Below are 14,183 nucleotides of genomic sequence, written 5' to 3'. Positions count from 1 at the left end.
ATTATTTTCGGAAATTCTCAACTCCATTTTCAATCCCGAACATTTGAATTTGCTATCTTTTGAAAAAAGAACATTTCCGAAGCGAAGCTCTGTCAAAAAAAAGTTTAGAATTTTGACCCAAAATGATGTTTTTTTTAAGCTGACATACTTTTCAAATATCCATTTTCAAATCAATCCAATTCTATTCCCGGACCATAACCGAGCATGAGATTAATCGAGTCCTGAGTAGTGTATTGGCCACGTAAGGTCAACCGTTGTCATGCCACAAGAGTCCAGGACACGATCTATTCGGGTCACCCAAGCTCAAGTTTTGGTTTTGAGTCATGTTTGTAAAAGTCAAACCACGAGAAAGGTCTTAGCTAGGCCACTTTAGGCGTGTTCACGAAACTCATGGGCCAAGCACGGTCCAATCACGGGTTTAGTAATACCCAGTCTGGTTTGGAATTGAGTCGTAATGTTGTGAGTCCCATTAGAATCCCGAGTCTGAGTCGAATCGATGTCTAAATCGAACCACGAGTTTAACCTTTAGTCAGATAAAGTCCAAGTCCTCGTCGAGCCATTTTTTTTAAGTCGAGTCGTCAAGTGTGTAGGTTTTTGTTCGATTATTGATTGGTTTAGGGTTTTCTTGTAGAAAGGCCGCCGAAAACCCGGTTTCAAACAATGGAATATGCTGTTAAAAAGCTCACTGAGTCACTGAACCTTATGATGGCTCGAATGGAAACAATCGAATCAAAGCTTAGTGGGGATTCCTCTTCACTTACTCCACCAATGTCTGATTTGGAGAAACGGTTCAAGTTTATCGAGGACCGTTTGAAACTGTCTAAGGAGAAGAACATGCACTATGAAAATGCTAGGGTATATACCCCAATTCAAGATAAGCTGTCCACTAACTTTGTGCTCACTGATATCTCAAAGTTTAAGGGTACGGAGGATCCCGTCTTATGTGTCAAAGCCTATAAGGAATACATGTCCTTGAAGGGAGTTCCTGCTGATATGCTCTCCCAAATTTTTGCCCAATCACTTGAAGAACACCCGAAGGCGTGGTTCTATAATCTTGAACTTAAGAACTTCCCTGCATTCGAAGATATCACTACGGAGTTCTGTAAACATTATGCTGACAATGTTGAAATTCAAAGTAGCATGAGAATGCTAGAGGTTATGACCCATAAAGATAAAGAGGGTTTTACCGAATTCTACTCGAGATGGCGCGCAGAAAGCGTGAAATTGGCTAAAAAGCCAGAAGAAACCGAAATGGTGGACAAGTTCATAAACAATTTACGACCTGTTTACCGTGATGCAATCAAATACCAAAACTTCAATTCTTTCAAAGAATTTGCAGGAATTGGGAAAAAAGGTTGAAAATGATGTCAAAGAGGCACAAAATGAAAAACTTAAGGGGTATACTGGGGCCTCTTCTTCTAAAAGCAAGGCTCCTACAACGAGTCAGTTTGTTGAAACCATCAATTTGTTAGAAGGACAATAAAAAAGGCCGCATCGCCAAAATCCTAGGACATTCACTGATATTGGATGTACCTACACTTATGCCTTCCAAAGGCTGATGGCCGAAGGAAAAATGAAACCTATAGGTCCAACTCCGGACCCTCCTACTGATAAATGGGGTAATTGGTACAAACCAGATGCCTATTGTGCCTTCCATCAAGGGAAGGGTCATGATACTGAAAGGTGCTTTAGATTAAAGCACAAAATCCAAGATATAATTAAGTACGGAACGCTCCCAATATAACACGCCCTTCTTACCCGGCCAAGGTAATTCGGAGATGTTACCATCTTGGTTTTCCGAAGTAGTGTTTCAAAACTTCAATCAAAGAACATTTTATTAATGTAATGTTTAATTAATTACATAAACATACAAATGAATAAAAGTACAACACATGACATCTATACTTCTCTAATCAACTATACTCTTCTCGCGACTCATCAAGCTCGTCCCGTCTCCCATATGCTATCCAAGCAACCTGTACTTAACCTGCTCCCTATATGATCAGAAATATCATATGGATCGACACAAGCCACCCCGAAAATAGGTGACAATTACACAGACACAACAAACGCCAGTTTCATTAAATAAATAATGTGTGACACGACTCGAGTGTCTGAACATACAACATGACTATAACATGAATGAACCACAATCAAGCAACCACCACCACGGTACCGGGACACGCCCAGACATACTAATAACCACAAACAGGTACCAGGACACGCTTAGACGTACCGGGTCCGGAAGCCAACCAGATCCCCTGCCAGACGTCGTGTCTCAACCACACGAGTCCCTCCGTAACTTAAGTCATTAATGTGCACATCCCTCCTGGAGTGGGAGGCTCCAAAAGGCGACTTAAGCGTAAGATGGTCTCCCAACCATGTTACGTCTCCAAAACAACAACGACACAAATCCTCCAACAGATACAATCACAACCGTCACAATTTGAAATGCATGACAAACAAGATATACACCATGACATGCTAAACATGTCATTAGTATCATTTCCTCAAATATCCCGACTCGTCGAGCCGTCGAAACCAACAACATGAAATACGACTCACTCAATGCAATTAAATGATAAAAGACTCATTTAATAAATAACTACAACAATGAAACTGAATAGGATAAACGTACCTCACAGCAAATCCGCATAAGCAATCCGTCACACAAGCTAGGCATGTCTCGTAAAAATGTCTCACAAAACCCATTTCCCAAAATACAATAATAATACAAATACGTATAAATATACTAATCTATTTATGAAAATACGACTAATTAAACCCGTCTTATACGACTAACGAAAACCCGACTCAAACTCAACCACCACCACCACACCTCCCCACTGTGGGCCACCACCTAGCCACAGTGGGTCCGGGCAGCCTAGGTCAGCCCTAGCCGCCACCTACGGCCGCCCTACCCTACAACCCGCACTAAGCAACCACAATAACAACACCAACAACAACACCATAACACTATACTCGACCACCCCAGCTCCACCGTGGCACCCCCACCGAGTACGGTGGGCCCATCCATTCCCGGCCACCACGGCACCAACCACACCGTACCAACAACCCGACCCAACAACGACAACTACAACAAACAACAAAGAACACAACTTCAAGCCGACATCCCTCTTTTCTCCCACGAAACCACCACTTCCTACCACCATATCCACCACCCTTGGCAACCACGAGACTCGCCACTCGACTCATGAAAACCTGCACCCAACACCACCCCCGGTCAGTCACGAAAAGGAGGGTAAAATTGCTACCCTAAAACGATTTACAAAAACCACAAAAACCCCTAAAACTCTTGGTCAAGCGCCCCTATGGTGGTCAACGGTGGTTGCCCGATCAGTCACGGTGGTCACACAGCGGGTCCAAGTCGCGGGTGAGTTAACGGTATAAAAATAATAACATAAAGGCTAGTATAAGACGGTTTACCTTACGATCTCGAGGCGAGGTGACGGAATCTCATTTTCCTCTCTTTCTCTCTTCTCCCTTATCTTTTATGTGGATTTTTGGTGGATTATGTTAGGATAAGTTTTGAGTGGATAATGGTGGATATATAAGGTTAGGGTAGATGGGTAGGTGGGAGTATATAATACATGTATCTTATTATTATTATAGTATTATATTATTCCGTCTCAACATAACTCGTATAAATACAATAAAATATTATTATTATATAATTATTAAATACAAAGTATTACAATCTTTCCCCCCTTAAAATAAACTTCGTCCCCGAAGTTTCACCTCACTCTTCCCTTTTCGACCATTCCCTCAATTCTCATGTGTACTGTTTTCCCAAAGTTCGGTGTTCCATTCTCACTACTTCCTCTCAACTCTCACTATTTCCTCACATTCCGTACTTCCTTTTTCCTAAACTTCTGAATTGTTACATTTATTCCCCCTGATATAGAACTTCGTCCCGAAGTTCAACTATCAACCTCAAAATACGATCTCATATACTCATTCCTAAGTTCCACAGGGGACTATGTTCTTGGTTCAACACTCTCTCCTACTTATTGTAAATCCATAAATGAATCACACATAGTTCTAATGACATGATATGACCCTACTCTACGAGCATCCCAAACGTCAAGGTACAAAGTTCAGCCCACGGTTCGAAACCCTAATCCCATAACAACTCGCTGTAAGTTTCAAAAACCTATATTAACTTATTTAATAGATTTTATAAATTACTCATGATTTATACTCATATGGATCTAATTGAATGCATGATATAAACAATATGAAATAAGGAGAGAAAATAATTTTTCTTACATTGATAATGGACAAAATATGGGCACTAGGTTAGAACACCTTCCTAACCTAGATCTTAAGCTTAAACATTGGTATGATCCTCTAACAAGATCCCAAAGTAGAGATCCTCCTCTTGATTGCACCAAGACTATCCCTCAATACTACAAATATTATTAACTAGATAATAAGAGTAGTGACCTTAAATGATAGATCTAATATTAGGATCATTACTACACTAGTAATATGAGAGGTTTATTAGATTTTTGAACAATTTTGTGTACTAAAACTATTTTAGAGAGTTAGAGAGATAAGCATCAAAAGAATGATAAGAATAATAATCAATAGGAAAAATAAGAACAACTTTCTTATGTTCCATCAAAGAGGGGTGCCGGTATCGTGGAGTGGCTAAGAGCTAATGCATGCCACTCTTACATTTTGCTCTTACCCAAATTCATAGCTATGCATGGCTAGTTTATAGGGTAATGATGTTGTCTATTTTATAATTAAAATAAAACACCCACTCACCTCTAAAACCTCCAGTTTATAGTGGAGTCCATTTTATTTTGTCATATGTAACATTGTCATACAATATGTCACATGTAGCATGTAACATGTAATTAATCGTATTAATGCATATTTAACAATTAAATATCATTATATAAATTAATTAAATTATCAACAATAAGAAAACAAGATATTTAGAAATTCATAATTACATGTTTATAAAATGGGTCATGTTAATATAATTCACAATATTTTTTAATTATAATTAACCATTCCTTCTTATCTTAATTGTTTCATAAACATTAATCAATTTTAGTCATATAACATTTTAATTACTAAATGGAATCTTATTTAATTATATTAAAATAAGATATAATATTCTCTCTTATATATCAATTTGTTCAATTTAAGGATCTAATCAATCTGTATCGTCATACAATAGATTAACTTTACAATTGAGGGAATCGTCCTTTAGGTGTGACCTTAAGGGAATAACTGATGACCACCGTTAAACGACAGTAATGTCAAACTCTAGTCAGCCAATCATTACCGATCAATGTTGATCAGTTGACTATATAATTGAATAATCCTTTACATATTCTTATTATGAGATTTAAACATGAGATCACACCATTGTTGAGGACACATACTCCAACAATCTCCCACTTGTCCGAGACAAGTGTGTGTCATCAATTCTCTTGTCCTATTACTATCTCCCACTCAATCCAAGGTGTCTTGTAGGTCGCCCTTGCATTTGATCATATCTAGAGTGGTTTCCTCGATCTGGAGAGTAACTGTCTTACCGGAATTATCTACCATAGATACCCTTCGAGCGTGGCCACGCATTTTCATTTCACTACTCCTCGAGTGGCCTCGATATTTTAAATAACCCTGACAAGAGGTGGATAATTCCTATCGCACTATTCCCTTCGTACACCCACAGTTCATTATGACCCAAAAGTTGCACACTCACCCCTTTTGACAGAATGGCTTGGGGCAAAAATCAAAGTCAATCAGAAACTCTGCCGACTTGGGCGAACAATTTCTAGTCAAAGAATCGACTCAAAAGAATACTATAGTAGCTCTCGCCACGACCAGGCTATATAAAATTGCCAGAACTCTATAAGCGGTCACTGCCCGACAGAGTGTCTCATATAGTTTGTCTCTGTGATCGACTAGTCATCCCTCATGACCCTATGGCACATGAACTTGCCATCAATCGACTCACACTCTAGTCACTAGGAGACGTCACCTCATATAAGTGACTAGGGGCGAATACTATGTTAATCCAGTTCACTTTAATAGGGTTTAACATTGTCTCGACAACCTATTTAGAAAACAAAGTATTATAAGATAATAGTTTTGAATAAAACTCAAACGATGAGTGCATTATTACATAGGTAAAATTGATACAATATCAATTACTACATAATCTATAATTCATTTTAAATCTTGTATATAGTGGATCATCTCAGTTTAATTGAAATGGCATGACACATCATGCTAAGCCTATGAGGAGGCCTTAATTAGTAAGTCTTAGCAACACTTTGCACTTTACTAACCTTACTATATACTATTTCCATTTGTTATGTATAATCTTTATTATAAAAACCTTTTGAGTATATGTGTCTAGATCCAATCTAGACATAGGCTATGTTGCCTTAGAATAGCTCCCACTGTCCTCACAGTGAGTAGGGATAAGACCTTCGGTTATTGGAACGAACTACCATAGTTCTTCCAATTCACAAAACCGAATCCTAATATCATCCCTTCTTTCTTGCATATCTCATTATTGCAAGTGTACTGAATTTTCGTTGTGTATATCTCATTGTTCAACTGCCTAGGACATTTCTAGCAGATATCCTCCTTAAATAATATAGCCAAGATGGTTCTCTAATCATCCTTATGTGTTTAGAATATGGTTTTTGTGTAACTCCTTGCACATAAATCCATCTCATTTATAAATGCTTAACTTCATATCTTTAGTACTTCCTGAGTACTAACTAATAAACTATGTGGCTATATAGAGACTTCTCTGAAAGATTTTATTTGTAACTTATCGTCATACTCCAAGTATACGAGGTTTAAGAATGGTAATACATCTTAGTGTAATGAACTAATCTCGCAGCGGAAGCATGTGGACTCAATTTACACAGGTTCAACACCTTTGAACTTGTCAAGATTCTTATTAACATAAGAATATTAACTTTATGCTAATATAAATCGAACTGGATATCTTAGAGATGTATTATTCTTCCTCTATGTCTTTCATCACTCACAGTGATCAATATGTCATTCACATATAAGACTAATAGTACCACCCTACTCCCACTAGACTTCATATATAAACAAAACTACTCGACAAATCGATAAAGGTTTATAACATGACTGAAACATACCATTCAACTCCTTGACTTCTACTTAAGATTTCTTCTTAAGTTCGTATCCTACCTTAGGATAGTTGCGATTTACAAAACTCATGCAAGATGATTTTAAAATCCAACAGTCAAATAATATTCTGAAATCCGAATTTAACGAAGCGTTGCAATTTGTGTAAACCTCTTACCACCAATCAACCAAGTCACATAAACATCTTAATGTTTATGCTTAATTCGGACTTCTGCGGAGTTGAAACTATATAAAGCATCTTAATAAGTTGCTGGTTTGTTACTTTCAAAAATAACATGACTTCTGTCCACTTAGGTTTCGAAAAAATAATTACTGATTTTGACCAAGAAGGAATATCTTCCTACGTCTTATTCTCAGTTTGTGGCTCTTGAACATTTTCTCCCCCTCCGTCTTTAAGAAATAATCATCTTTTCTTAATAGACAGCATCATGAGCCACAAACCTTTTATTCTCGTGATCATGTAGAGCACATGTTTACTATCGAAACAAGCTATAATTTAGGTACCATGCCTAATCATATCTCATATGAAAAGTAAATGATTTCTTTAACCATGTTTTGTTTTAGTGGAAAATTTAAATGCCAGACAAATTTTATAACAGAAACTACCTCCAACTATATTGTAAAGATCCAATCATATCGTAATGAAATGTGAACTTGTGATACCACGTCACACTCTTTTTGGTGCAGATAAAAGTCTTCACTTTATTGTTTCCATTTTAAAAAAGTACTAATACTTTGGTTTTATAATCTCTAGGTTTACATTCATTGATCTTTTTCAAGGAATTTCTCTTCTTACCTCATTAAGTGGATACCAAGTATCTACCTAGTTCGTCGGTAAAAGAGAAGAAAAAGTAATAAACTTCTCCGGTTGAAATTGTATTCGTGATGTGACTCATATTTGAGCACATTTAGTCCCCGAATTAACCTCGTTCCTATGCTTTATAGCACTTATTTGGGTCATTTACTATCTTTAGTTTCCCATTTTGCATATTCTTTGAGGTTTTGTCTCCTTGGTAGGAAAGGATTGCTAACCTTGCATTTATGAGGCGAAATGGAGCTAAATGGATCGCATCCAATGAACAAGCATTAAAGAGAAGACCAACACTAGAGGCCTAAGTAGATAATAAAGTGAAATGGGCAATGATGAAAGGATCCTTGCATCCCCGACATGATCCTTACGGATTGTTAAGGAGGAAAAGAAGAAAAGCACTCTGTCCAGGAAACCGAGCGGATCGAGCACGATCCGAGTGGCTCATAGCACCAGGGTCCGAGCGTCTTATTCCCAGGACGAGCGGATTGCAGCGCCAGAACCCGAGCGTCTTCTCTAGGATCCAAGCGGATCACAAGTCCGAATATCTCGTGCCATACCACGGGACGACTGGACCGAGCCAGGACTAGCAAGAGGATCCGCTCATTTCCCTCGGGAGTAGCATTTCCTCAACTTTTCTTAGAGTCTTAATAGTCATTTAAGCCCTTAGTAACCCGAATCTTTGTACCTAATCTTTAGTATAAATACCCCTTTGTACTACCTTGATTAGCATCATTCCTTAATTAACTCTTATGCTCTCTTAATCTATTCTAAATTAGTCTTAATTTAATTGTAAAACATTTCTCAATATTAATCACATCTTAATTTTTCCTTAATTTCTCTATTGTTCTTCCTTCATTTTGGGTAATTAGAAGATTATTTGGGTTTATTTGGAGGATTGACAACCTTCCATCAATCATCAAGTACTTATATTATTCCTTGCTTTATTATTTGGAATCGTCTTCATAGGTATAATTCTCTCTTAATCTTGTTTAATTATTAATCACTTTCATTTATTCATCATGTTTTGCTTTGTTAGTATGATTGACAACCTTATTAGCATGCTAAACAAACATGGGGAATGATTCATGCTTAATCTAATATGTTTTCATAATTAAATTGGTTGCTTGTTGTGATTTCAACTTATGCACATGTTATGTTTGATGATATGCGAGCCTATGAATCCTTGCATTTTTTACCCATCACCTATCTTTTCAATGAGGCTTGTAAGCATATAAACCAACTCGAGCCTCATTAGACCATGCATATAGTTGGATAGGAAGGATTAAGTCGACTTGTAAGTGTTGTACAATCTAATCGATTCGGCTCCGGGACCCAAACCTTTTTAGGGATTGTAAGATATAGACTAACTCGATCCCATCATAACAATAAGTGCTTTCTATCTAATTGAGAACATGTTTGTATGATCAACTCCCATGAATCCCCTTGAACCCATGACACCCTAGTGCCTTTAATCAATTATTTACAACCCCTTTATTTGCTTTACTTTGTTTTTATTCATCTTGTTGATTAGTTTAGTTTATCTCCTACCTCAACCCAAATTGTGACACCCTTAGACATAGCTACATGCAATTGAGAATCCTACATCAATACCCGTCCCTTGGGATCCGACCATTCTTCACCATATAGACCTCAAACTAATGGCACGGTAGAGACAGCTAACAAAAATGTCGTCACGATCCTCAAGAAAATGATTGACAATTATCGCGATTGGCCCAGCAAAATACGCTTTGCGTTATGGGGATATTGCACGTCAGTTAGGACGCCCACCGGGGCTACTCCTTTCTATTTGACTTACGGCATGGAAGCTGTATAACCAGTAGAGCTAGATATCCCTTCTTTACGCATTTTACTCGAAAGTCAAATTTCGGAAGCTGAATGGAATAAGGATAGGTATGATGAACTTGTCCTCTTGGACGAACGGAGGCTACATGATGTAACTCATATTTGAGCACATTTAGTCCCCAAATTAACCTCGTTCCTATGCTTTATAGCACATAATTGGGTAATTTACTATCTTTAATTTTCCATTTTGCATACTCTTTGAGGTTTTGTCTCCTTGGTAGGAAAGGATAGCTAATCTTGCATTTACATGGCGAAATGGAGCTAAATGGATCGCATCTAATGAACAAGCATCAAAGAGAAGACAGCACTAGAAGTCCTAAGTAGATAATAAAGTAAAATGGGCAATGATGAAAGGATCCATGCATCCCAGATTGATCCTTGCGGATTGTTTAGGAGGAAAAAGAAGAGAAGATGTCCGCCCAGGAATCCGAGCGGATGAGGCACGATCCGGACATCCCGCAGCACCAAGATCCGAGCGTCTTGTGCTCAAGACGAGCGTCCTACAGCGCAAATATCCAAGCGTCTTCCCCTAGGATCCGCACGGATCACAAGTCAGAGAGCCCGTGCCTTACCTCAAGACGCACCGATCGTGGCAAGACTAGCACAGAAATGCTCATTTCCTTCGAGAGGAGAATTTCCTCAACTCTTATTTGGGTCTTAATAGTCATTTAAGCCCTTAGTAACCCTAATATTTGTACCTATTCTTTAGTATAAATACCCCATTGTAGTACCTAGATTAGCATCATCATTTAATGCTCTCTTAATCAATCTTAATCCATCCTTAATCACTTTGTAATTCTCTCAAATTAGTCTTAATTTAGTTGTAATACAATTCTCAATATTAATCACATCTTAATCTTTGTACTACCTTGATTAGCACCATTCCTTAATCAACTCTTATGCTCTCTTAATCTATTCTAAATTAGTCTTAATTTAATTGTAATACATTTCTCAATATTAATCACATCTTAATTTTTCCTTAATTTCTCTATTGTTCTTCCTTTATTTTGGGTAATTATAAGATTATTTGAGTTTATTTGGAGGATTGACAACCTTCTATCAATCATCAAGTACTTCTATTATTCTTGCTTTATTATTTGGAATCATCTACATAGGTATAATTCCATCTGAACCTTGTTTAATTATTGTTAATCACTTTCATTTATTCATCATGTTTTGCCTTGTTAGTATGATTGACAACCTTATTAGCATGCTAGACTTGATCATGAGTGAGTAGTTTCCTTAGCTAGGGTTAATGGGGAATTAGGGGAAACCAAGATGGGAAATGATTCATGCATAATCTAATATATTTTCATAATTAAATTGCTTGCTTGCTTGTGATTTCAACTTAAGCACATGTTTTGATGAAATGCGAGCCTATGAATCCTTGCATTTTTTTACCCATCACCTATCTTTTAAATGAGGCTTGTAAGCTTATACACCAACTCGAGCCTCATTAGACCATGCATATAGTTGAATAGGAAAGATTAAGTCGACTTGTAGGTGTTGTACAATCTAATTGATTCGGCTCTAGGACCCAAACCTTCCTAGGGATTGTAAGCTTATACACCAACTCGATCCGATCACAACAATAAGTGCTTGCTATATAATAGAGAACATGTTTGTATGATCAACTCCCATGAATCCCTTATGAATCCATGACACCCTAGTGCCTTTAATCAATTGTTTACACCCCTTTTAATCATCTTGCTTGTTTTTCATTACTTTATTTTTATCTTGTTGATTAGTTTAGTTGATCTCCTATCTCAACCCAAACTGTGACACCCTAATACACGACCATTTGCAATTGAAAATCCTACATCAATACCCGTCCCTTGGGATCCGACCTTTACTTGCCTCTTTGCTAAGAGTAGTTTGTAAAGTTATAAATATTGTTTTGCTTGGTAACTTTTGACGACGAGTTTAAACCGGACCAAAAATGGCGCCATTGCTGGGGTCGGTGTTCAATTGATTTGATTTTCATTAATTGTTTTTAGTTGTGTCTTTCTTTACCTTGGGGAAGTCAATCTCCTCAAGGTTGTTCTAATTATTTTCGAGTTGTTTGATATTTGGCATGACTAGGAGATCACAAGGTAATTTCTTACCTATTGATTTCGAGATTGAAAGAACCTTAACCAACAATAGAAGAGTTGCTAGAGGTACTTCAAGAGTTGTAGGTATTGGTGAGATTGTAGACATTCAACCAAATAACATTGAGTTTACCAACCCTTTTTCAAGGGAAGGAGAGGACAACCCAATACAAAATCCACCACAAAATCAACCCACAATGCCTAAATTTTCATCACATTCTGTACCAACCGAGGAGAACCTATCAAATGGTACTCCTACACCACCACATTTAACCGGTAATTTCATTGCCAAATCCGCATTCATACAACTAGTTGAGAGAAGTCAATTTGGAGGGATGCCTAGTGAAGATCCTCATTCGCAGATGGAGACTTTTTGTGACTGTTGTGATGCGATTTCTCAAACCAGAGCTACTCAAGACCAAATCCTATGGGTATTATCTCCTTTTTCTTTGATTGGTACCGCAAAGCAATGGTTGAAGAGCCTAGACAAGGCTACCCTTGGTATTGATTCATGGAAAAAGTTAGCACTTGCTTTTTACAAGAAATTCTATCCTTCGGAGAAGACTAACATGTTGAGAGCCCAAATCACTGGGTTTAAGCAAAGAGATGAGGAATCATTATATGAATCATGGGAGATATTTAAGGACACTTGTCGTTCTTGTCCACACCATGGACTTAGCAAGTGGTTCCTTGTGCAACAATTTTGGAATGGTCTATATGAAGACTCCCGCAACATTCTCAATATGGGATCCAATGGAATTTTCACCGAAGTTGATGACAATCAAACATGGGCCAAAATTGAAGAGATGGCGGTTCATAATTCACAATATAGTAGGCCTCGAAAGGCTACTAGATGAGGAAAGCATGAGGTAGATTTCATCATTCAATTGGGTGCTCAACTAAGTGCTCATATTGACACTATCAATTTAAAGTTTGAGAAGGCCATGGCTAAGCTAGATGAAGCTTCCAAAACACCCAAACAACATGTTAATGCTATGGTGGCATCATCCTCATTTCCAAGTGGAGTATGTGAGAGTTGTGGAACTTTGAGACATGACCAAAGTGAATGTAGGGGAACAAGTGAATGCTTTCCAAGCATACAAAAGTGGCACCCCTTATTCCGACTATTACAATGAGAATACCAAATTTCATCCAAATCTTTGATGTGACCATAATTAGCGCATATTTAGCCCCCGAATTAGCCTTGTTCCCATGTTTTTTAGTGCATATTTGGGTCATTTCTTATCTTTAGTTCTTTGTTTTGCATATTCTTTGAGATTTTGATCCCTTGGTAGGAAAGGAGTAAGAATCTTGCATTTTCATGGCAAAACAAGACTAAATTGATCGAATTCAATGACCAAGCATCAAGGAGAGACAAGATTAGAAGGCCTTTGTACATATGATAGTAGATGAGCAATGTTGAGAAAGGATCCTTGAGTCCCCAAGGAAATCCCCAAGGAATTTATGAAGAAAAGGGAAGAAAAGAAGAAGAAGCCTTGCTGAGGCACAATCCGTGCGGATTGTCCCCAATCCGGCCGTCCTCCAGCTGCAGAATCCGTGCGGCTTTCCACCAAGACGCTCGGATCCCACCTCCACAATCCGCCCGGATTCTCTTGAATCCGCTCGGATTCCATCGCCAGAATCCGCCCGTCCCGACCTTAATCCGCCCGGATTCCAGCACAGCGCGATTTCCTCTTCTCCAAGCTACGAAGAAAGAAGCCCTTCCTTCGGAAAATACCGGCTCCTCCCTGCTCAATCTAAAAAGTGTAATTACTAGTTTAGCCCTTAGTTAACCCTAATGCATCCCCCTAATTTCCACTATAAATACCCCATTAGTCTAATTAGAAGAGCATGTTCTTCTTATCAATAATTAGAGTAGTTAATATCAATCAAATCTCTCTTTAGTTTTGTAATCAACAATTAATCAAGTTCTAATACAAGTTTTATTTCCTTAATCTCTCTTTTGTTCATCCTTTATTTTGGGTAATTGAAGATTATTTGGGTTATTGTTGGGAGATTGACAACCTCTCAATCAAGCATCAAGTACTTCTTTTATCTTTGCTTTATTATTGGAATCATTAGTAGGTATAATTCTCTTAATCCCTTTTTAATTATTGTTAATTACTTTCATTTGTTCATCATGTTTCATTTTGTTGGTATGATTGACAACCTTGCTAGCATGATCAACATGATAATGAGTGAGTAGTCTATTAGCTAGGGTTAATGGGTGATTAGGG

The 14,183-nt window shown here is 37.8% G+C and overlaps 1 non-coding gene across 1 annotated transcript; it reads right to left on the bottom strand.

Moving 5' to 3' along the window:
* Window positions 1–12,515: 12,515 nt before the first annotated feature.
* Window positions 12,516–12,622, bottom strand: LOC141603885 (small nucleolar RNA R71). Its single transcript, XR_012525723.1, has one exon. It is a non-coding gene; the product is annotated as a small nucleolar RNA R71 (small nucleolar RNA).
* Between the last annotated feature and the right edge of the window lie 1,561 nt (window positions 12,623–14,183).

The sequence above is a fragment of the Silene latifolia genome, chromosome 9, assembly GCF_048544455.1.
Source record: "Silene latifolia isolate original U9 population chromosome 9, ASM4854445v1, whole genome shotgun sequence".
Lineage (NCBI taxonomy): Eukaryota > Viridiplantae > Streptophyta > Magnoliopsida > Caryophyllales > Caryophyllaceae > Silene > Silene latifolia.
Note: the sequence above shows the minus strand (reverse complement) of the source record. Positions and strands in the feature narration are given on the sequence as shown.